The 21,852-nt window shown below is 41.0% G+C and overlaps 1 pseudogene; it reads left to right on the top strand.

Moving 5' to 3' along the window:
- Positions 1 to 3,631: 3,631 nt before the first annotated feature.
- Positions 3,632 to 4,874, top strand: LOC147451781 (syntaxin-52 pseudogene; annotated as a pseudogene).
- The last annotated feature ends 16,978 nt before the right edge of the window (positions 4,875 to 21,852 follow it).

Genomic DNA, 21,852 nt, shown 5'->3' with positions numbered 1-21,852 from the left:
ACAATTTGGGTGTTTATTATACATTGAGCATCACATATGACACATTTGTGTATGTATACCATGGTTGCAATATGTCATAGTTCCATTGTTTCCATAAAAAGGGTGATGAAAAACTATTTGCCAATTTTAGCCCCCCAATCGAAGGGTTAAACCTTTACACTAAAGAGGTAAGGTTGTTGCCCGGGGGATTCACTCTGCCACCTGCGAGCAAACACCTTCAATAAAACCCCTATATACGACTCATATTAGGGGATATGACCCCCCTTTCTACATTTATACGACAATTAATAATGAAAACTATCATACCCCTATCTTACATATCAAGTTTAGGGCTCACATGATCTAATTGAGTAAAACTAGTCAAAAAGTGTGTAGCATAGTGATTTACAACGTACTAAGGAACCACTTCTGTTGATAACTAGATGTACCCTCAATGTGTCTTAGTTTGAATTTCAAACTATTTGCTTAATCAGCTTGCACTCTGGCTACTCATCCAATTCTGACCCATCCAAAACTGGTGTAAATCAATCCTTGACCTGCTCCAAATTAGCCTTTATCTATGACCGCCTTGATGCAAAATTTGATGAGTGACTTGATTAAAAACTTCCCCAAAATTCATCCAAGTTCTAGTGCACACTGGTGAACAATCGTTACAAGTAATCAAAGCATGTCAGTTCCCCCCCCCCCCCCCCCCCCATAAATATGATACCCCCTCCCTTATCTTTAAACTTGGGAGATGAATTATTGGGGGCATGCCCCTAACTTATACGCTTATGTAATTTGTAAAAAAAACCCCTCCCCTGTACTTACGTGGTGCAGTAAGTTTTCCATGGTGAATCCCCCGGGGGTTGTTGCCACTCAAACAAATCTCATGAATAAGGAGAGTTTGGGAGCTCTTCACTTCTTCTTCTTCTCCTCTCTCTCACTATACCTCAAGTTATTATGGGTTGATGTACGATACCATACTATGCATTTTTAAGTTACTCTAGAGAAAACTGTGGGAACTTGAAAATAATTTGATTATTGAAATGATGTCATTCTTTTGAGAAATTCATATCATGGTATATATTAAAGGCTAGTTCAAACCATCATATGAACCATACCATCTAGGGGGTGGGAAAGTTAGTGGTGTTTCCAAAGATGGTGGTGACAAAGGTGTCAAGAGAGGTGGTAATGGTGGGGGTTTATAACTAGTGCTTTGATAAAAGAGTATGCAAGGTGGATAAAGTTATGAACACTTTTCTTAGGACAAATTCTCCCCATGCAAGTTCTGTTTCACCTAACCATGTTGATAAACAAAAGAAACCTAGGTTTAGTATATTTCCATCTATAAATTTTGAGATTTATCTTCAAAATTCAAAGTAGAAGGTGAGAAAACCTACAAATTTTAGAGAAATTTAGTGAAAAAACCTTCTCTTAAATTTTCCATGTTTATATGAGCACTGCTCAAAGTTCATAGACTGCTTGAAATTCCTAGTCTGCTGACTTGTCCATCATGGAGAGAGGCGTCTCTCAAAATTGCCACATGGCAAACAGGAAGTGGGTCCGTGTCTACGATTCTCTCAAATTTCTTCAAGAGAGTTTAGAGACACCAAATGTCGACTTTGATCGGAGGCTGCCCAGCTCGATGAGATTGACACCCGCCTCCTCAGTCCACCCCATGGACCTCCATATCTGTGCTACACGACAATGGATAGGCATCACTCTCTCTCTCTCTCTCTCTCTCTCTCTCTCTCTCTCTCTCTCTCTCCGTTGAAAACTGCCGCATGCTTACTGTCTCATCGTGCCCAATCAAAAGACGTCCACCATCTGCCTCTTAAGCTGGGTCACAACTGCCTCGCACAAAGCTGGGTGCAGACACATGTGCATGAGCGGCGCCAACACACCCTTAAAATTTTTTGCACGCATATCCTTGAATAGCACGTGCATGCATACCTCTCCAACCATGCAGACATGCGGCTGACCAAAATCATTGTAAACTCCTTATTGTCATTCTCTTTGTCACCGTCTAGCTGCATATCCACCTTTTAGTCCCACTGCAGCTGCTTCTCTATGAAAATCAAATTGGACCAAGGGTCCAAGTTGTCAGAATTCCCTAACGCATGATGTTCGTCCAGGGCGTCGGAGAAGCTCTTGGAAAGGCTCTATGTCGGGGCGACAACAAGGGAGCAACAACTGCCAAAGAAGCCATAGAGCTCGCCATTACTAGTCTAGAGATTATTAGCGAGTGCACAAGATAGGCAACTCTTCTCTCTCTCTCTCTCTCTCTCTCTCTCTCTCTCTCTCTCTCACACACACACACACACACACACACACACACACACACTCTTAAAAAAAAGGGGAAAATTATCAAAATACCCCTCTAATTTGAGGAAATTCCCAATATACCCTCTATATTTTGCCATGAATTTTAAAAATGCCCTTCAAATTTTCTAAAATTCCCCTGGTTGTGAGAGTAAATTTCTCCAAAAATAATTTTTTTTGTAGGTCTTCACAAGAAGAGTGATTGTCTATCGTACAAGATGCTAAAACTACAATTTGAGCTGGTTATGTAGGCTTTGGAGATGAATTGCTTCATTGTTTTTAGACATAATTGCCTTTTTTGCAATGGTAACTGGTGACAAATTTACATGCTAAGCACTCAAAAATGGATCTCAATTCGTTTTTGTACAAGGGTATTTTGGGAAATTTTGAAATTTGAGGGGTATTTTCGGAATTTCGTCAAATTAGAGGGGTATTTTGGTAATTTTCCCTTAAAAAAAAAATTCTCTGAAAGAGAGCGCGCTGGCGCGCGCTCTTTCAGAGAGTTTTTTTTAAAACTGTGTGTGTGTGTGTGTGTGTGTGTGTGTGTGAGAGAGAGAGAGAGAGAGAGAGCGTGTGTTGTCCTGAGAACATTGGAGTTTCAATGCAGCTTCGTCGAGGGAGTGACCTGGGCGTGGGGGCCTTGATGAGGTGAAGTTAAGGCTTGTCGGTACTGCAGGAAGCTCAGAACACCTTGTAGCATCTCGAATTCACACTTTTTCGATTAGCATCAGGTTTGACTAGTTTACCTTGTCAGAAACTAGTTGCAGAAGCTCATGATGGGTCATGATCCGTGGATTACCCCCACTTCACTTGGCCAAGCACCAACCCAAGGGCTACAACTGGAGGGAAACCAAGCTCCGCGACACAATATGAAGAACAACCAAGCTCCAACAACACAGTGCTCGTTGCTTGAAGCAGTAAGCCAAGCACCGTAAGCAAAACACGCCGCTTATGGCCAAAAGCTTCCCACCAGCAGTAGACAGGCCCTTGCCCCACGTACTTGTGCACACACCCACTTTACCCTGCTCGCCCACTCGCATCGCCATCACTAACCCTTATAATGAATCTTTGGATCTCCCCCTAGTTACCTTGTCAGAAATACGATCGTTAACTTACCGAGCTGTTGGCTAACAATAACAAGAATTTGCATGTTTTCTTCATTGTGCGTCAGATATTCATATGACTGTCTTATTTCCTTCTATCATCGAGAAAATAGATACCTTTCCGTTGATTGCAAATTGCCCTAGGTTCATTCACTAATTAACATAGGTTTCTTGGTCGCTGTGATCATCAATGAATCATTTTTTAATGGTTGTTGTGATCATTAATGGTTTGCAAGGTATCTTTAAGGGGTTCATTGCTGCAAAAAAGCGTGCCTTTAAATGAAGTCTAGTTTGTTTTGTTCATTCAACTTCTTTGTGACTGCTCCCACCTGTCTTTAATGTGTGAATGTCTCATTTTTCTATTTGCACTTCTTGCCTCAATTCATTTGCAGGAGATACAGATGGAACCAGCCTCAGTTTCCTCCTACAGTGGTGATGGAAATGGCTTCTACACAGCCTTTGACATGTTATCAAACCAAGCAAGGCTCGTGAATGGTAAATCTGTGCACAAAGCCTCCGAAGTTGCAGTTGCTTGGGATGACTTTGCCCATGGTAGTGAGACCATAATTTCGCATGGAAGTAGCAGAGTTATCACTCCATCCATGGAAGCTGTATTTGCGGACGTCGATTTTGCAGATGCTAAAAGCCATTCATCCTCTCTGTGGGGGATGTGCGTGCGTTTTGAAGGTGCCCCTACCCTTCATTCCCGCATGAACTTGGTACCAATTTGCAGAGATCCGCACCGCTCTTCCTTTGCACGCCGTTGTAGGGTCATATACGATGACACAAAATGATTTATGGATGCGAGAGTTTGAAGATGCAGTCCGGATAGCATCCCGCATTACAGAGCGCAACTCTGCAGCACCTGTTGGCAATGGTTCCCGTGCTGCTGACAATTCCCGCCTCGTTTCTACCACCAGACGGAAGATCACCATGCTTGGTACCCGCCTTGACAGCCTTCAGTCCCTCCTGAGAAATCCTTCCCTCACCAAATCTTTGAATGAAAAGAACTTGAGCAAACGACAAGACATGGTTCCGAGTCTTCGTTCCAGGATGAATCAGATGTCAAATAGCCATAATTCCTCCCAAGCTTCTAATAGGACTAATCTATTCGGTCAGGATGGGAGAGGGGAACCTAAAGAGAACAATAGAACAATAGGCCTAGATAACTCTGGAATTGTTGGCCTTCAGCGACATATCATGCGGGATCAGGATGATGACCTTTTGAAGCTTGAAGAGACGTGACAAGCACAAAACACATTGCCTTGGCTATAAACGAAGAGTTGGATTTGCACACAAAGCTTTTGGATAATTTAGATGACGACAAATACACGATTGAAGGCTATGCAGAGGAGGCTAGGCGTACTAGGGAAGAAGGCAAATAGTGGGTGTTCAATGGTGTGCCTCATCTTGATGGCTCTTTTGATTGTGATACTAGTCCTCAATGTCATAATTGAGTTCATCTAATATTTGTGAGGTATGCTAGCCCTCGTCATAATTGCGTTGATCGGGTGTCTTGTGCGAGCAATAGGATTGATGGTGAGGTTTCAATATGTGGCCCTTTCAAACTGACAAGCGACTGCTGACTTCTAAATTGGCAAAAAAAAATTCTGGTTTAAAAAATAAGTAATGCATGTAATCATCGTGTATCATGATTCTATCAAAGCCGCCTCAACATTGACCATGGTCGGTAATTCAAGAGGAAGTTGTAAGATAACCTGTGTGTGTGCGTGCGCGCGTGCTATGGGTTTCTTGTTTGGAGGACCACCTTTTATCAAGGTTGAACTACTTTTTGTCTTCTGTGTAAGCAAAGATTCGTATCTGGTTTGTTAATACTGAATACCCACCAAGACATGAGACATCTTATTATCATTCTTTTTTCGACAAAGAGAAATTACATTTTGCGAGGCAGTGCTCACCAAGAGCGTTTGTAGGGACTACTTTTCAAGAAAAACCATTTTTCCAAACATACAAATTCCTTTTCTTGAATTTACCGGGAGAAAGTTCAAGAAAATTAAGCTTATTTTTTGGGGCTTTACACCATTTTCTCTATATTGGGGTAGAATTTCTCCTTTTTTGCTTACCCTCAATTGGCCTACTACTCGGTTCAACATACTGATAGGTTCATTACTATATTTGTTGCAATCTTGTTGAGATTCCAACGGGTGCAACATTAGAACTTTGCAAGTTGTCCAACCAAAAGCTTAGAAAGCTGGACTCGAACTCTCACTACTCCACACGCACATCTTCAAGTCAATTGAGCTAACCACGTAGAAGACTGCATATGCTGCGTAGCATAGAGTAGTGCATTAATAAAAAAATATAACCAAGACTCCCCAAAACTTGCCTGGCCATGTTGTCGCATTAGGAGATTTCGGAGGTCTTTTGGAGGGCCTTTTGGAAGAGAGAGGAAAATAAGCTCCTCCAATGAGAGAATAGCCTACGTTACGTAGAAAAATAGATTGATATTAACAAAAATATAAAAGGTGTCCCTCTCCTCATTTAATAATCTAGTGGTCCTTGACGACGAGCACTCTCTTTCATTTAATGCAAGCACCTTTTTCAGAAGGTAGATGCGGTGCATTTGATACGGGCTACGTCATCACTAGAACTCAAAAAGTCACAAAACTATCAAGTGGTGGAAGATTTTGAAACTTTTGATATTGTCAATGCGTTCGGAACGCACATATCTCCTAGAAATGAATGTCCAATTGCCTCGCTCAGACATCCAAAGAGGCAAAAAAATGTCAAAAAGCCCTAAAGGAACATTTTACTAACGGCGCGCGAGGGGCCATTCCAAAATTTTGTAATGCCTCCTCGCGCGCCGTTAGTAAAAAGCCCCTTTTTCCTCTTTTTAGGGAGCTTTTTGAGAGGAAAATGTCCAAAAACCTCTAAAAAGGGGCTTTCTGGAAAGATAAGTGTCCAAAAATCACTAAAAGGAGCTTTGTACTAACGACGTGCAGAGGGGCATTCTAGAATTTTGGAATGCCTCCTCGCGCGCCGTTAGTAAAAAGCCCCTTTTTCCTCTTTTTAGGGAGCTTTTTGAGAGGAAAATGTCCAAAAACCTCTAAAAAGGGGCTTTCTGGAAAGATAAGTGTCCAAAAATCACTAAAAGGAACTTTGTACTAACGGCGCGCAGAGGGGCATTCTAGAATTTAGAAATGCCTCCTCGCGCGCCTTAAGTAAAAAGCCCATTTTTTTGGGTTTTTTGACATTTTTTGCCTCTCCGGTTGTCGGAATGAGGCAAGTAGACATTCGTTTTTAGGGTATTTTGGCGTTCCGGACGCATTGGTGGTGTCAAAAGCCTCAAAATCTATCACTATTTGATAGTTTGTGACTTTTCAACTTTTAGTGATGACGTAAGCTGCATTGAATGCGCCGCACCTGCCTCTTGAAAAAGACGCTCGCATTAAATAAAAAAGTGACCGTTTTCAAGGACGATTGGGAATATAAATCTACTTTCTAGAGTGTCTGGTTGTCCTTTTGGACGTACTCACAAGGTGCAAGTGCATTTTATAAAAAGTTTCTAGAGAGAGAAATATAATTTCTTACAAGGCCCTCCAAATGACCTACGAAATTTTCTAATGTCAATGACTAATATCATTGATCCCACGCTATTGCTCGTGCCAGGCGTGCTATAGTAGATGACTCCACGCCCTTCCATTTGGCAATCCCATCCTTTGTCTTTGCAACAGGCATCTCTTGGGATTCGTGTCGTACTTTTTTTTTCAAAAATTGTTGGGACATACTGACACTTTTGAAATTGAAAAAGGCACGATATTAAGCTGAGACACATTTTTCCCAAACACCTAGGAATCAATGGAAAAAAGGAGAGCATTGAAAATTTCCACATAAAATTTAGGATTTTTTGAGGGTTTAACACTTTAATTTGCCAAATCTAGCCGATTTCCTTCAAGGCAACCCTCAAAACTAACTGAGATTTTTCATTTTTTGTGCTTTGAAAATACACTAATGACCGGTTTTCTATGGCGTTTTTTGTTGAAAATCGATCGCTAATTAATATGCCTCTGATAGTGATATTGTTTCTCTTTTTTTTTTTTTTTTTTTTTTTGAGAGAGAGAGAGAGAGAGAGAGAGAGAGAGAGATCTAAGCATCTTCTCTCACTTAGCGTTGTTCATTTTGGTGGACAGACATGATCAATTGCAAAACAATCCATTGTCATTACGAAGAAGGCTCCAATACTACCTTTTATAGTAGGGCATGGCTTTGATCTTCATCGATTGGAGCAGAATTTGACTCTTATAATTGGTGGTGACATGAATATTCCACATGAGAAAGCATGTAAAACATATTCCAATTTTGTGCTTGTCCATTGAGTGGTGGATGTTATGGCCTTCTTGATATTTGACATCTACCATACTTTTTCAAACAATGATTCAAAATAGAAAGGGTAGAATCTTCAATCTTTTGGGAAAAAAGCTCTTCATATGAAAACTCACCCCTAAGCTTTGAGCTTGTTGTTACATTGTATGATAAAAAGATCCTAATTATTTAACTTATATTTACAACTAACTTTTTTCAATTATGATGATGCCTTTATTAAAAAATTTAGGCATAGAACTGTATAAATTTTGGTTGTTGTTTTTGTAAATTGATTAAAAAAATCTTATATTGGTCAATTGAGAAAAAATATGATTTTATTGTAACAAAAGAAGTCTTTCATAATTAATGATGTTTGTCAACGGCGATGTGTCATGTGAGAAGGGCGTGTTTGTATGAAGATCACAACCTTGTATTATAGATAGGACAAGATGACAAGGAAAAGAGTATTGGTGTATAAATGAACAAATGATGCATGAATATATAATAAATGATAATATTCTGTTGGCGATAAAATTTACTATATCGTGTACAAACACTTGCTCGGGTTTGTCCTTGCTCGGAAAAAATTGCTCGGTGCATGGTAACACTCCATTTAAATATGAGAAAACTATCAAAATAGCCCTCTAATTTGTGGAGATTCTCAAAATATCCCTCAAATCTCAAAAATTACCAAAATACCCCCAATAGTTTTTCAAAAATTTCCAAAACAACCCTCACATTTTCCAAAATTCCCAAAATACTCCTGGTTGTGAGATTAAATTTCTCCAAAGATAGATTTTTTTTGTAGCCTCTTATAAGAAGACACGATTGTCTATCAATACAAGATGTTAAAACTAGAATTTGAGTTGGTCATGTAGGCTTTGGAGATGAATTGCTTCATTATTTTTTGACATAATTGCCTTTTTTGCAAGGTAATTTGTGACAAATTACATGCTAAGCACTCAAAATTGGATCTCAATTCTCAAAAAGGAATAAAAATTATAAATTCTTGAACAATCCAACCAAAATAGATACAAGGGTATTTTGAGAATTTTAAAAATTTGAGGGGTATTTTGGTAATTTTTTCTTTCAATATTTTTAGTGAGAAAACCTACAAAATTTAGAATATGGTCACGCAAGGCATAGTTATCCATTGGGATAACTATTTGTTACTAAACCTTCCCCCAATAATGGCGGGCAACGAAAGTCCTCAGCATGGTCACGTGGGGCATTGTCAGAGGGTGGCGAGGACCTGCAATTGGAGATTCACAATGAGGGGGAATGGGTGTTGACGAAAGGTAGTTGTAGGTTTCCGAGCCTGGCAACAGGGAGCAGAGTGCTGACAACGAGGGCCCATCTTCAGGCAGCGAGAAGTCGGATTGGCTCCGCCTTTTTGGTAAGTAGCTTTTTAAAATTTTTTATTTTTTTAAATTTCATTCATGAATGCTCCCAAGAAGTTTCCTTTGCAACTATGCCAATGTCGGCATAGTTGCAAAACATTGGGCATAGTTCTATTGTGCTGCCTCCATTTTCTTATGTGAGTCGTGAACATGACTGAGGCTTAGTTATGTGTCAAATGTACTTGAAACTAATCCTCATGTGACCCCGTCCTTAGTCAGTTTACCTCAAAAATTTCTCACATATACGTTTGCCAAATTTTTGGAAAAAAGTTTTTTCGAGCGCTGTTGCCAGTGCATGGATGGAGAGAGAGAGAGAGAGAGAGAGAGAGAGAGAGAGAGAGAGAGAGAGAGAGAGAGAGAGAGAGAGAGAGACTCTGGGCAGTGGAAGTACTTAGAGAGAAAGAGAGTGTGCTAACCAATGTTCAGGAAAAGTGTGTCTCGCCTTGCAATTGTGCCACTTGAGAACAAGAGGAAAAGGAAAAACCCCGCCTACATTTTGAGGAAATTAGTTTAAAAATGTAAAAATTAGCTCATTTCTTTGAAATCCCTTTTGGATAACTCACCAAAAGGAATTGGATAAGGTTCTGAAAATGGAATTTCAGAGCAGTGGCGAGAACGCTCCATTGTTTGTGTTTCCAAGATGGACACACACACACACACACACACACACACACACACACACACACACACACACACACACACACACACACACACACACACACACACATAGGCAAAAATCTCCAACGAGGAGCTTGCTTCCATAGGCCACTGAGAGAAATGTTGGAAGTTTTGTTTGACAATAGGCAACGAGTTGAGTTCGATGACAACCAATGGTTCTTGGCTGAAGTTGAGAAGGAACAACTTGCATCATGGTACCATCGATGCATCGAGACGATATACACAATTCCCACAGACATCCTCTTTGCGAGGTGAGCACACCTTTTTTCCCCTTCTTTGTTAACCGCATTCTTTTAGAGGTAGCTTGAAGGTTTTTACAAGAAATTTCTCTATTTGTAGGTTTTCTCGCCTTTAAACTTAGAATGTAGTGTTAAAACCTAAAACTTTTTAGTTGGGAATGCACTAAACCAGTTTTTTCAAGCAATAGTCGATACACGATCCTCCTTTCTAAGAACATGGAAAACCTACATCCGATAAATTTTAGAGGTGAATTGGCTACATTCAAAGGCACTAAATTTTTCCCGCCTTCAAATTTAAAATTTAGAGGTAGGCGGGGTTACACTAAGCCTAGGTTTTTTTGAGCACTAGATAGTACACAATTCTTTCCCTTCAAATATAAGATTTAGAGGTAACTGTCAACATGTGTAGGTGGGATTACACTGAGCCTATGTTTTTTCGAGCATTGCGATACGCAAACAAAACATTGTTAATGCATACTAAAGGCACTCCTCAAAAAATACGTGTTAAAAGGCAATGCTACTTTATAGAAATAAAACACCCCTAATGCATATCAACTGCTCGAACAAAACAGAATAAAGGTAGTGCTACTTTATAGAAATAAAACATATATAATCTCTATATACAATATAGGATGGAGATCAGAATTTTTGAGAAAGGAGAGGGCCTCCACGTGTGGAGTTCTCCAAGATTTGTACGGAATGCACCCTTGCCAACTTTTGAACCTTCCTCGCTGTTGGGTCATTGTGCCTCTTTTTTTAATTCTAGCGACTTGCACACACACACACACACACACACACACACACCACACACACACACACACACACACACACACACACACACACACACACACACACACACACACACAGAGAGAGAGAGAGAGAGGAGAGGATCCCATGTCGACTCCTGGCTACTTGGAGGTTGTCAGGCTTTGTGTGTGTGTTTGTGTGTGTGAGAGAGAGAAGCCCACATCTATTGCTTGCAGCCCCGAGGCTGGACGGCTATTTGTGTGTGATGTGTAACCTACAGATTAGAGATTCGAGGTAAATTGATTATATTGAAATATGTTTACACTAAATTCTATAAATTTTGAATTTTTTCTCACCTTCAAATATAAAATTAGTAGTATTTTGAGAAGTGCTGGGAGTAGAGAAAGAGGGGGCAAGGACCATGCACAAGGAGCAAACCAAAGGCCTGATTGGGTTGTGCCAGTATATGGGACTATGCAGGTAGCAACCGGGCAAGGTCGATAACAAACTCAAGTAGTTTGGATAGGATTAGCAACAAACCTGAGCATTTCTATTGTATCTTCAAATTCCTCGAGAGGAATTTTAACTCTTTTAATAAAGAGAACCATCTACTATGAAGCAATAAGACTTGAACCCTGTATTGAGAGTGCTACATTGCATTGTCAAAAATTTCTATCAAGCTTGGTCATTTATTTGCATCGCACCTCTTGGAATCATTCCGCAAAGAGAATCATTGATCATATTAGACGTTGACAAAGATGGCAGACATGGATTGACGGAGGCAAAGAAGATTGGCTCCAGCTTGAAGAAATGACAGAGTGGAAGTAGGCAAAGAGGTTCATTTCACATAGGTAGGGTGAGATTGATGGATATTGTACCCATCAAGAGATGGGGCATTGTTTTGGTCACCATGTACACCATCACGGAATGTAATTTTCTTGAATGCATTGTTTGTAGGAGATGTCCAGCAAGTAAAGGGTGGGAGTGCATGCGAAGAAGCAATGGGATCTTTTTGACATTTATGAAGTGCAACTTTACCCATATGGGATCACCTATTCTTACAACTAGAGGGCATGTTGCATTAAGCAAGAAGTTGACAAGGCAAATAATTCATGTTGAGATTGTTAGTTTGCAAACAAAATTTGTTCTTACTGTTGCTTCGTCTGCACCAAGGTGGGAGGAGACATGCTAATATTTGTGATGGAGGTGTATGTTGGAGCCCCATTGGTCCAACTATTGTAATGAGCCCATCTTGTAAAGCATATCAAATTCCCATTTTATGTCAAAGATGTCTTATCATTTTGATCCATTCGTCTGGGTTATGTAAAGATTAATCAGTTAGTCAGGACTCAGATTTGTTCCCACTTTGTAATAATGAGTAAGAGAACCCCATGTACATTTTTGAGCTAAGGTGACTAAAGTATAAAAGTCACCTTACAACCATTTTTGAAGAACATTTGAATATTAATCCTGTGTCGTACGAGTCTCAGAGAGAGAGAGAGAGAGAGAGAGAGAGAGAGAGAGAGAGAGAGAGAGAGAGAGAGAGAGAGAGAGAGAGAGAGAGAGAGTCTTATCCTCTTCGCTACGCGCTTCTCCCTCATTGGATTCACGACGCGACCACACCATTGCGGTAGTCTCTCCAAGAGCTACGCGCCCACGCTACGCATTCACCGTTTCGAGTTGATCGCGATCGATCCGTCCTCGAGCTTGTTTTGCTTGTAAGTAGCACAAACGGTTTCTGTTTTCAATAATCAAGTGCTTTATGGAATGAGAAAGAGATTAGCTACACATAGATACTCATAAACTTAAGTTTCGACTGCTTTTGGATTATGACCTGTTAGTCTATCGCGACTGTATTCGAGATAACTAGGGTTCAAATCTGGTGAGATTAGACTTATAGGTAAGTATATCCAAGTGAGAGGATGGTGCCTAGTAAGTTTGATGCGATTCCGAGTTCATTGGACGTGTAAACTGTGTTGTACGCGTTTAGGGATAGAGTGGGTTGCATTCTACCAGGGTTAGTGATTGATGCATCATAAAAGTGCGTATGTGTAGATTGGTCTCAGCCTGACAAGCTAACGAGATTGCCTACGTGCACCTACGGGTTATTCGTGTCATCCGATGATAAGTATGTTGTCTGTGTCGTGCTGGTGAGTATGAACAGGGGAGTAGTTTTGCCCTAAAACATTGGTGCCGCTGCCGAGGACACAAGACCTTAAGTAGGGAGATCTACGTCACTCGTGTGATGGTTATCTTACTTTAGTTTTGACTAGAGAGAGCTTAAACTTTTAGAACAAGATCGAGGATAGAGTATCCTGAGGTCTAGTGGATAGCCAGGAAGCTTGTGTCTTGCCGAGGGTCTGCGACTAGTTAGATTTAGTTAAGTAGGATAATGTGGAGTTATGGTTTTTGGTTTTGAGTGCTTGTTATACTTGTGAAGAAATAGAGTAGAAAAACGCTATAAAACCGCAAAAAAAAAAAAGAAGAAACAATACCCGTGAAAGGGGTGAAAAGAGTCGACATTGAAATTTATGATCCAACACTCGAGAAAACATAAAACCTGCGACCAAAACCAACAAAAAAAAGAAACAGGTTATTTTCATAAGGAAACACTAAGTGAACCTAAAGAGGCCAAGAAGAGATATAACCATTAGCCAAGGGTAAACTGACTGTGTCATGGGGTATGACTGATGTTCACAAGTTTAAGATGAAGTGTCATCAAATTTGCATCACTTCAAGTGCAATGGAGTTGTGAATTGTCTTAGAAAAGTGAAATTTGTGAAGTGCTTGAGTTTGAGGTCAAAATAAGTCCAAACTTCATAAAACTTGGGGAATAGACTTATATGGGCACAGGGAACAAGACTATGCAAAAACAAACAAAAAATTAAATCCCCTTTGCTCTCTGCCTGGTCTATCGTGATAGACTGATGAAGGTGGTGATTGACTAGCAACAAGCAAAAAACCTTTACACCACAGGTTAACACATAAATTCAAAGGTACTCACAAAAATTGAGTGAATTTGAACACCATTTTGACCACAAAACTTCAAAACTGGTGTTTAGAGTCTGAATTCAGAGACAAGGGCAAGAAGTCTTTGACCAAATGTCCAAACAGTTCCAAAATTGGTCAATGCACTACACAAGGGGAGGCTGAACCAACTGTGGTGAAAACTTGAGAAAAATGCTAAAATTGGAGAAAGTGCCTAGTCTATCGCGATAGACCAAGGAAATTGTTTCTGGGGAACTTTTCTTTCAAATTTTCCCTAGGGAGAGTTTTATCAGGGCCTAAATAGCAGACACACCAAAATTCAAGGCATTTAAAACACTGAAGGTCAATCTGAGGGTCAGATAGAGAATCAAGCTCTGACTGAAATACTAAAATGGGACCAAAACCCAACCCAAGTGTCCAAACTTCATAAAACTTGAGGGATAGGCTATAGAGGGTAACTAGAACTCAAGGGTAAAGTCACAATTTTGAATTGACTTGTGCTGAGCAAATTGTCAGTCTATCGCGATAGACTAAGAAAGTAGTGAATTAGACACTTTTTGCAATTTGTGACTATACTGCTAGGACATACTCTCTATATAGATCCCAGCCATCATTTCATATTTGAAATTGGGCCACCAGAAGACTGACTAAGGGGTTGCTGTATAGACTTGAAAGACCCTTGTGAACAGACTAACCATCCTTGTGTAGATCCCAGAAGGAGATCAGCACAAAGCCATACGGAAGAAGGAGTCCAGGTAAGCTTTAAGTTTGCAACCAAACTTTCATTCTTATGTATTTAAGGTCGGGAGCCTTTGTTAAGTCGGGAGCTAAAAGTGTCAAAAGTCAAATTAGCACCACGTCCACCGAAGAGAGTGTAACTCAAACGAGGCTAGACCCATTAGCACCAATCATTGAAGAGGGTAGTGATACTGACACTTCGTCGGAAAAGTCCTTCTTCATGATGGGGAGTCAACAGCCAGGAGGTTTCAACGGTGAAGGACCAATGCCAGGGGGGAGCACCTCCCTACATCCTTTAAACAAAACCCAGTTCACTATAATCTTCTTGGAAGGAACTAACTCGAGGGGAGCCTTAGTTTATTCTGACTATCGAGGACGCAAGTGTATTTGTATTGAAGAAAGACCGGCTCAGAGACTAGAGATAATTCGAGTCTATGATGATGGTGACAGATTCCGAGACGAAAAGGGGAACCACTATCTGATAGTGAGTAACCCTGAGGATTACAACAAATATGGGGATAATGTGGCAAAAGGGAAAATGATTTCAGAAACCCAAGAACCGCCTCCTAACATTGATCAACCTGGAGCGCTTTTTATGTATGATAAGAAAACAACCAGGGTCCCAACCTATAATGAGAATGTAGGGATTTACAAGCATGAAAGCGAGGGAACAGTCTCTTACTTTCGATGCAAGGAACTCTACCCAAATGAATTAAGCAAAGACAAGGTTCTTTACTTATTTTCTTATGAAACTGCTATGGGGAAGGATATTGTTTTTGTTGACAGATACGGGCGAGAATAAAAACGTATTCTCCCAGAAGAGGTTGAAAAGGCAACAGTTCCGGGAGCATCGACCTATGGCCCCGACGAAGTACCAAGAGCCACCTACACCCCTAGCAAGTCGACTAATCCCTTTTCAGAAGATTATGACGCTACCTCACATTCTATCCAACCACCGACGTCCAACTACCAGGACCAACCAGCTACTCAATCATCATTGCAGGCATGGCTTCGACAGAGTGCTACATTAGAACAAGACCGAACCCGAGAGGGTTATCAAACCGCACGAGGATTAAGGGATCTACAAGAACCACCACTCTATGCACAGTATGAAGGAGAGAGTAAGCCAAAGACTCAGGGGTCAACTGAGCTTGGAAGAACACCCCGAGAACGAGTTCGGAGAGATGAACCATCTCTCACGAGAACTGTTAGAAATTATGGATTAGGAGCACCATTGGGAGAGGAACCTGGCCACTACAGAAGACCAGAGGAGGTATATCGGCTAGGACGGGGAGATCCCATGATGAGATTTGTAGACCATCATAGAATTAGGCCTTCTCAAGTGCAAAAATGGGTAAACAAGAAATATACGAGAAGTAGGGACCCGAGAGATCATGTAGCAGCCTTTGTGCGTGTAATTAGAGCTGAAGAGGTGTTAGACTTTCCTACCCAATTTGCAGGATTCGGTTTAACCTTAGAGGATGATGCTGCTACATGGTTTGACTCGGTGGAGCGAAGAGACTTTGAGTCTATGGAGGAAGTGTTTGACGAGTTTATCAAGGAATTGTCACAAAGAGGGATAGCTCATAATACAGTCTCGCAAATCCATAAATTCAAACAGAAAGATGGAGAGTCTGTGTGAAAGGCAGCCCTCCAATTAAAAATATATGTTAAGTTCTGCCCCGTGGAAGAACTGCCAACTCTGTCCAGACTTATGCTTATATTTATCCAAGGACTAAGGAATGCAGATCTTCAAAAGGACTTACATATGAAAAGGAGCACGACGTTGAATGATTTAACCAAGGAAGCTCTATACCTTGTGGACAATTGTGCGGTCTACAACGAGGGTGAGTTCAAGGATCTTGACGATGATTCTTCCTCGCAACAAAGCGGAAGCAAGTCTGCTAAGACAACACTGAAAGGAGAAGTAGCAGTAAGCCAAGAGCAGCTTGTAGAGGAGGTGCTTAAAAAGATTAACTTGTATTCCAAACCACAAGCTAAACAACCAAAATGGTGTGCGATTGAACAAAAATGGAAAAACCATGGGATGGAGGAGTGTTATTATAACAAGGGATATGTGAGAGAAGGACCATATGCTCCGCAAGCTCAGGCGACATCTCCTCAAATCCCACCGATGCCTAGACATCAGACTGGCAATCTACCAGGACCTGGAGGTGTAGAAAGACCACAACTAGTGTTGGGACAACAACCACCCCTACCAGGATTATGACCAGTCGGCATAAGATACACACCCACATTAAGTGAGTCGGATGAGAAGGCTTTGGTACCTATGCATGCATACTACGACGATCCCAATGGATATGTGGCAAAATCTGTCTATTATCCACCGGACGAACCCTCTACACCAGAACCATGGAGCATGATAGGAAATACAGGACCACCAACTGTTGCACAGGCAGCGGGGGAAGTACGATATAGCCTGGATGAAAGAACACTGTTGTTCATAGCCAACGGAGGCATGAGCGGGCAAAGAATTGCACACCAATAAATAAGAGATTCAGGAGCACCTCAACAACCTAAAGGACCATGCTACAAGTGTGGTGGAGACCATTGGCTGAGGGACTGCCCTCATGACGAAATCATTAGGGTCAACGCATATTGCACGGAGTGTGGAATTACTCACTTGATCCCTGATTTCCCTAAAAACATGAGCAAAGGAGCAAAAACGACCTTGAATATGCTAGGAGCGCTACCTTCCAGTGGAGGGTCAGAAAACAAAACTCCGATTCCTGTTAAGGTCTTGACGAGAGCCCAAGCAAGGAAAAAATGACAATCATCCCAAGAGTAACGATGAAAATCAAGAAGAAATCAAGACTGACAAGTCTACCGTCAGTCGTGATAATCCTTGGAAAGAACGAAGAGCGAAAATGAAAGCTAGACGTGAGCGACAACAAAAAGATGTAGAAGCTGAGCTAACGATAGCTCGAGAGCAACTTAAACAGCAAAGAGAGTCCGACTCTCTAAAATCAACCGAAGGACCAAGAAGTGCAAGCTCAGGAGGGTTGGTATTGGTAGATAAGATCAATGAACCCTTAGATGCAATCTTGCAAGCATATGAAGCAAGATTGAAGAACAGACAGACTCTAGAGCAAAGATGGATGACATATCCATATCCAGAGATAGAAAAACAGAGATTAGAGATGTGCAAACAGCTGATTGAAACTGCAAAAGCTTTACTGGAGCCTCCACCTATGGAAGCAGGAGATAGAGTAATCAAACCACCAAACAATGAAACACCTCACAAAACCGAACAAAGGATACCCGACAAGATAGAAAACATTAAATCCTTACCGGATGTAGAGGATGCAAAAGACGTACCTAATAGCACTGATGAATCACTGAAAGATTTTCCACCATATTCCCCTATTGTGGAAGAAAATTGGCCTGAAGAGCTATGGGAAACGGTGCGAAAAGCTCAAGAAAAATATGAGACAAAAACAGTCGAGTCAGCACCTTTCTCGGAGCTGAACTTGAATAAGCCTCCATGGGATTTAGATGTTAAATCATTTCAAGGGGATAATGGTTCAGTTGCATCCAAAGATAGCAGACCACAATCACTCAGAAATTTGCCATCATATATGGGGGACTATGAGGCAAGGTCAGAAATTCGAAGAGTACCTTCTCAAAGAATAGGCGGGTCAAATCAATTGGACACTAAAATCCTGACAGACTCCACTCCGGTCAAGTGTACAATCACATTGGCAGAATTGTTAAAAATTAGGCCAAGCATGTGGATGGAAGTGGGCAAATGTCTTGAAAAATTTGGCATAAGGACGCCTCTTAAGTTCTTCGAAACCGAGCTTAATGACACAGAACCGAAGAAAGTCAACACTAGACCAGTGCCACTCAACAAGGTAGGAGAGTATTGTGAAGGTGAAGACAGCAACACAACCCTACCAGTTGAGTATAACGGCATAGAGACTAAGGAAATACTTGATAGTGGAGCTGGCATTGCCATTGCGACCAAAATGCTATGGAAAAAATAGGAAAAACCAGCAATACGAACAACTAGAATGAAATTGCAACTGACGGATGGGCACATAGAAAGGCCTATAGGATTTCTTGAGGCAATTGTGGTATCTTCCTGTGGCATAGAGTACGAACATACCTTTGCCATAGTAGATTTTGGCAAGAAGAATAACTATGAAATTATCCTTGGTAGGCCGTTCATGAGGCAACTCAAAATGGTGCAGGACTGGGGGTATGATTATTTGTATCTAAGACATGCTGAAACTACTACACGCGTAAACATGAAAAATCATAGCTACCATGATGTCACGAGGACCCCTGTGGAAGAATTTGACTCAGCCACCATTAGTGGATCAGAGGTTCCAGCGTGGCTTTGTAAGAAAAAGGAGATATGGATGTGCGGGGCATCTCAATGTAGTGAATTTGACCACAATGAAAGGACACCAGAGAGGGTCTTGGAAGACGATGCCTATATACGAGAACCTTTTCCTGAAGAGAAGCTCGAACCCCTAGAATGGTCTCAAATTTTGGCTACATTGGATGTATGCGTCAATGAAGTCACTCCCACCAAATTTTGTGATGAGAATGGCTATGATATCATACCATACTACATGTTGAGCAAAATTGTGGAGGAGGACGAGAACGATGGAGATACTGAAAATATGATGATCCATAAAACAGAAACGAAACTTGAGATTAAGATAGTGGGCTATGTGGACATCCCCACTAAAGAAATCAAGCAGGAGGGAGAAGAATTTTATGATTCTTCTGATCAAAGTGAAAACAAGGACAACGCGGATGACGAGAAGTCGGAAAATACGGAGGAAGACGACAATTGAGATCAAGACAATGACGTCTTCTACAATTTTCCAAACCAAAGTGAGAGACGCCAAAAAAGATACAAGAGTAAACGACACCATATCAGTCCACCAACCAGGTTGAGACCCATGCCGGAGTTTAAGGATAAGGCACATTTCCTTATGAACATTCATGCTGTTGATTGTGCTAAGGATAAAGTGTCAGGAAGATTTCTTAAGGTTGTTGACTCAGGATTTAAATCCAGACTGTTGAAACCTAAGAAAACTAGCAAACCAAAAAAAAGAGTTGCAAAAACTGAATGTCTGTGGTAGCCCAATTATGACGAAAATTGAAAGGAAAACGAGATACAATGAGTTGAAACAAAAAATTAAAAATGTATGGACAACTGAAATGGAAAGTAGCGATGGAACGAACGAGAGTGATGGGAGTAAAAAGATAGATGTACCTCCTCACTATTGTAAGTACACCATTCAGGAAAGAAGATTGGTGGTTCAGCAACCAATGAGGGAGCCTAAATCAAACGAGTCCTACGATGGGCCAGAGAACGCCAAGAAAATAGACTTAGCAGAGCCAGGAGAAAATCCGCGACCTGCTTACATTGCCACAGATCTAAGTCGAGAAGAAAAGGACTTACTGATCAAAACACTTAAGGAATTTCGAGATGTATTTGCATGGTCGTACAAAGATTTGAAGGGAGTGGATCCTAACATTTGTGAACATTCAATCCCTCTGAAGTCTGATGCAAAGCCAAGCAAACAACGTCCATATATGTATAATGAGACATTCTCCAAAAGGATAAAAGAGGAGATAGACAAACTTATGGAGGCTGAATTTATTTATGAGATAGAGCACACGGACTGGGTGTCCCCGATAGTGGTGGTACCCAAGAAAAACGGGAAATTACGAGTGTGTGTAAATCTCAAGAAGGTAAACGCAGCCACGATAAGGGACAACTACCCTCTTCCTATCACTGAACACGTCTTGGAACGAGTGGCAGGCAAGCAAGCCTATAGCTTTATGGACGGATTCTCTGGTTATAACCAATTGGGGGTCAAACTAGAAGATCAATACAAAACAGCATTTGCAACAGAATGGGGCATATATACGTTTAGGGTAGTGCCATTTGGCTTGACCAATGCTCCAGCCACATTTCAGAGATTAATGACACACACTTTCAAAGAATACTTGTGAAAATTCTTGGATATTTACATGGACAACTTGTGTGTCTATTCTCTATTGAGAGAAGACCATATAGATCATCTGAGAAAGGTATTCAAAAAATGCAGAACGTATAGGATTTGCCTCAACCCAGAAAAATGTGTATTCATGGTACGACAAGGTAAAATCTTAGGCCACATAGTGTCGGCTAATGGAATTACCATTGATGAAGACAAGGTAAAGGTGATCATAGAATTGCCAAGACCAAACACTGTACGAGAGGTACAATCATTTATGGGACATTGTGGATACTACCGACGTTTTATCTACATGTACGCTGTAATAGCAAAACCCTTGTATAGTCTAATCACGCTCTTCATTTGGACAAATGAATGTGAGGAGTCATTCCAGAAACTGAAAGATGCATTGGTATCTTCACCAATTCTAAAAGCACCAGATTGGTCAAAGATCTTCCATGTACATGTAGATGCTTCGGCATTTGCAATAGGCTGTATATTAGCACAACCAGATGAGGGTAAGACAGACTTTCCAATCAGTTATGCTAGCAGACAACTCAACAGTGCAGAAAAGAATTATACTACCACTGAAAGAGAAGGATTGGGTATGATATATGCGGTAAAGAAATTTCGGCATTACTTACTCGCGAACAAATTCACATTCTTTGTGGATCATCAGGCACTCTTGTACTTAGTAAACAAACCTTGTAACACGGGACGAATTGTAAGATGGTTCATTGTGTTACTGGAGTTTGATTTTACGGTAGTAGTTAAGAAAGGAAAAACGCATCAAAGAGTAGACCACCTTTCTCGACTACTACATGGCGAAAAAGCTACTGGGGTAGATGATGATCTCCCAGACGCATACCTGTTTAATATAGAGATGATACCGAAATGGTCAGAGCAAATTATTCCGTTGTTGATATATGGAATGAATCTTGACGACAAACACACGGTGGAAGATGGTAGACAAGCACGAAATTACACAATGCTTGTGGGAAGAATGTACCATCATGGAAACGATATGATTCTAAGGTTGTGTATAGGCCCAGAGGAGTACGAAGCGTATCTAGAGGAGGCCCACACACAAACAGGGGGATTCCATAGAGGAAATCAAATGATGTATGAACAATTAAGAAGACTTGGAGTGTATTGGCCAGGAATGGCAGGCGATGTAGCAAATTACATCAAGAAATGTGGATTATGCCACTGTGGATTATGCCACATTATACCAAGTGACAGTAGCACCCGCATGGAGTCATGCTATTGTGGAATATTTGACTAATAAGGAGCTTCCAAGAGATTGGTCTAAAGCCAGACAAAAGGCTCTACAAAACGAAGCGAATAG

Source organism: Adiantum capillus-veneris, chromosome 8 (assembly GCF_014529385.1).
Source record: "Adiantum capillus-veneris isolate H3 chromosome 8, ASM1452938v2, whole genome shotgun sequence".
Lineage (NCBI taxonomy): Eukaryota > Viridiplantae > Streptophyta > Polypodiopsida > Polypodiales > Pteridaceae > Adiantum > Adiantum capillus-veneris.
This window is presented reverse-complemented; position numbering and strand designations above follow the sequence as displayed.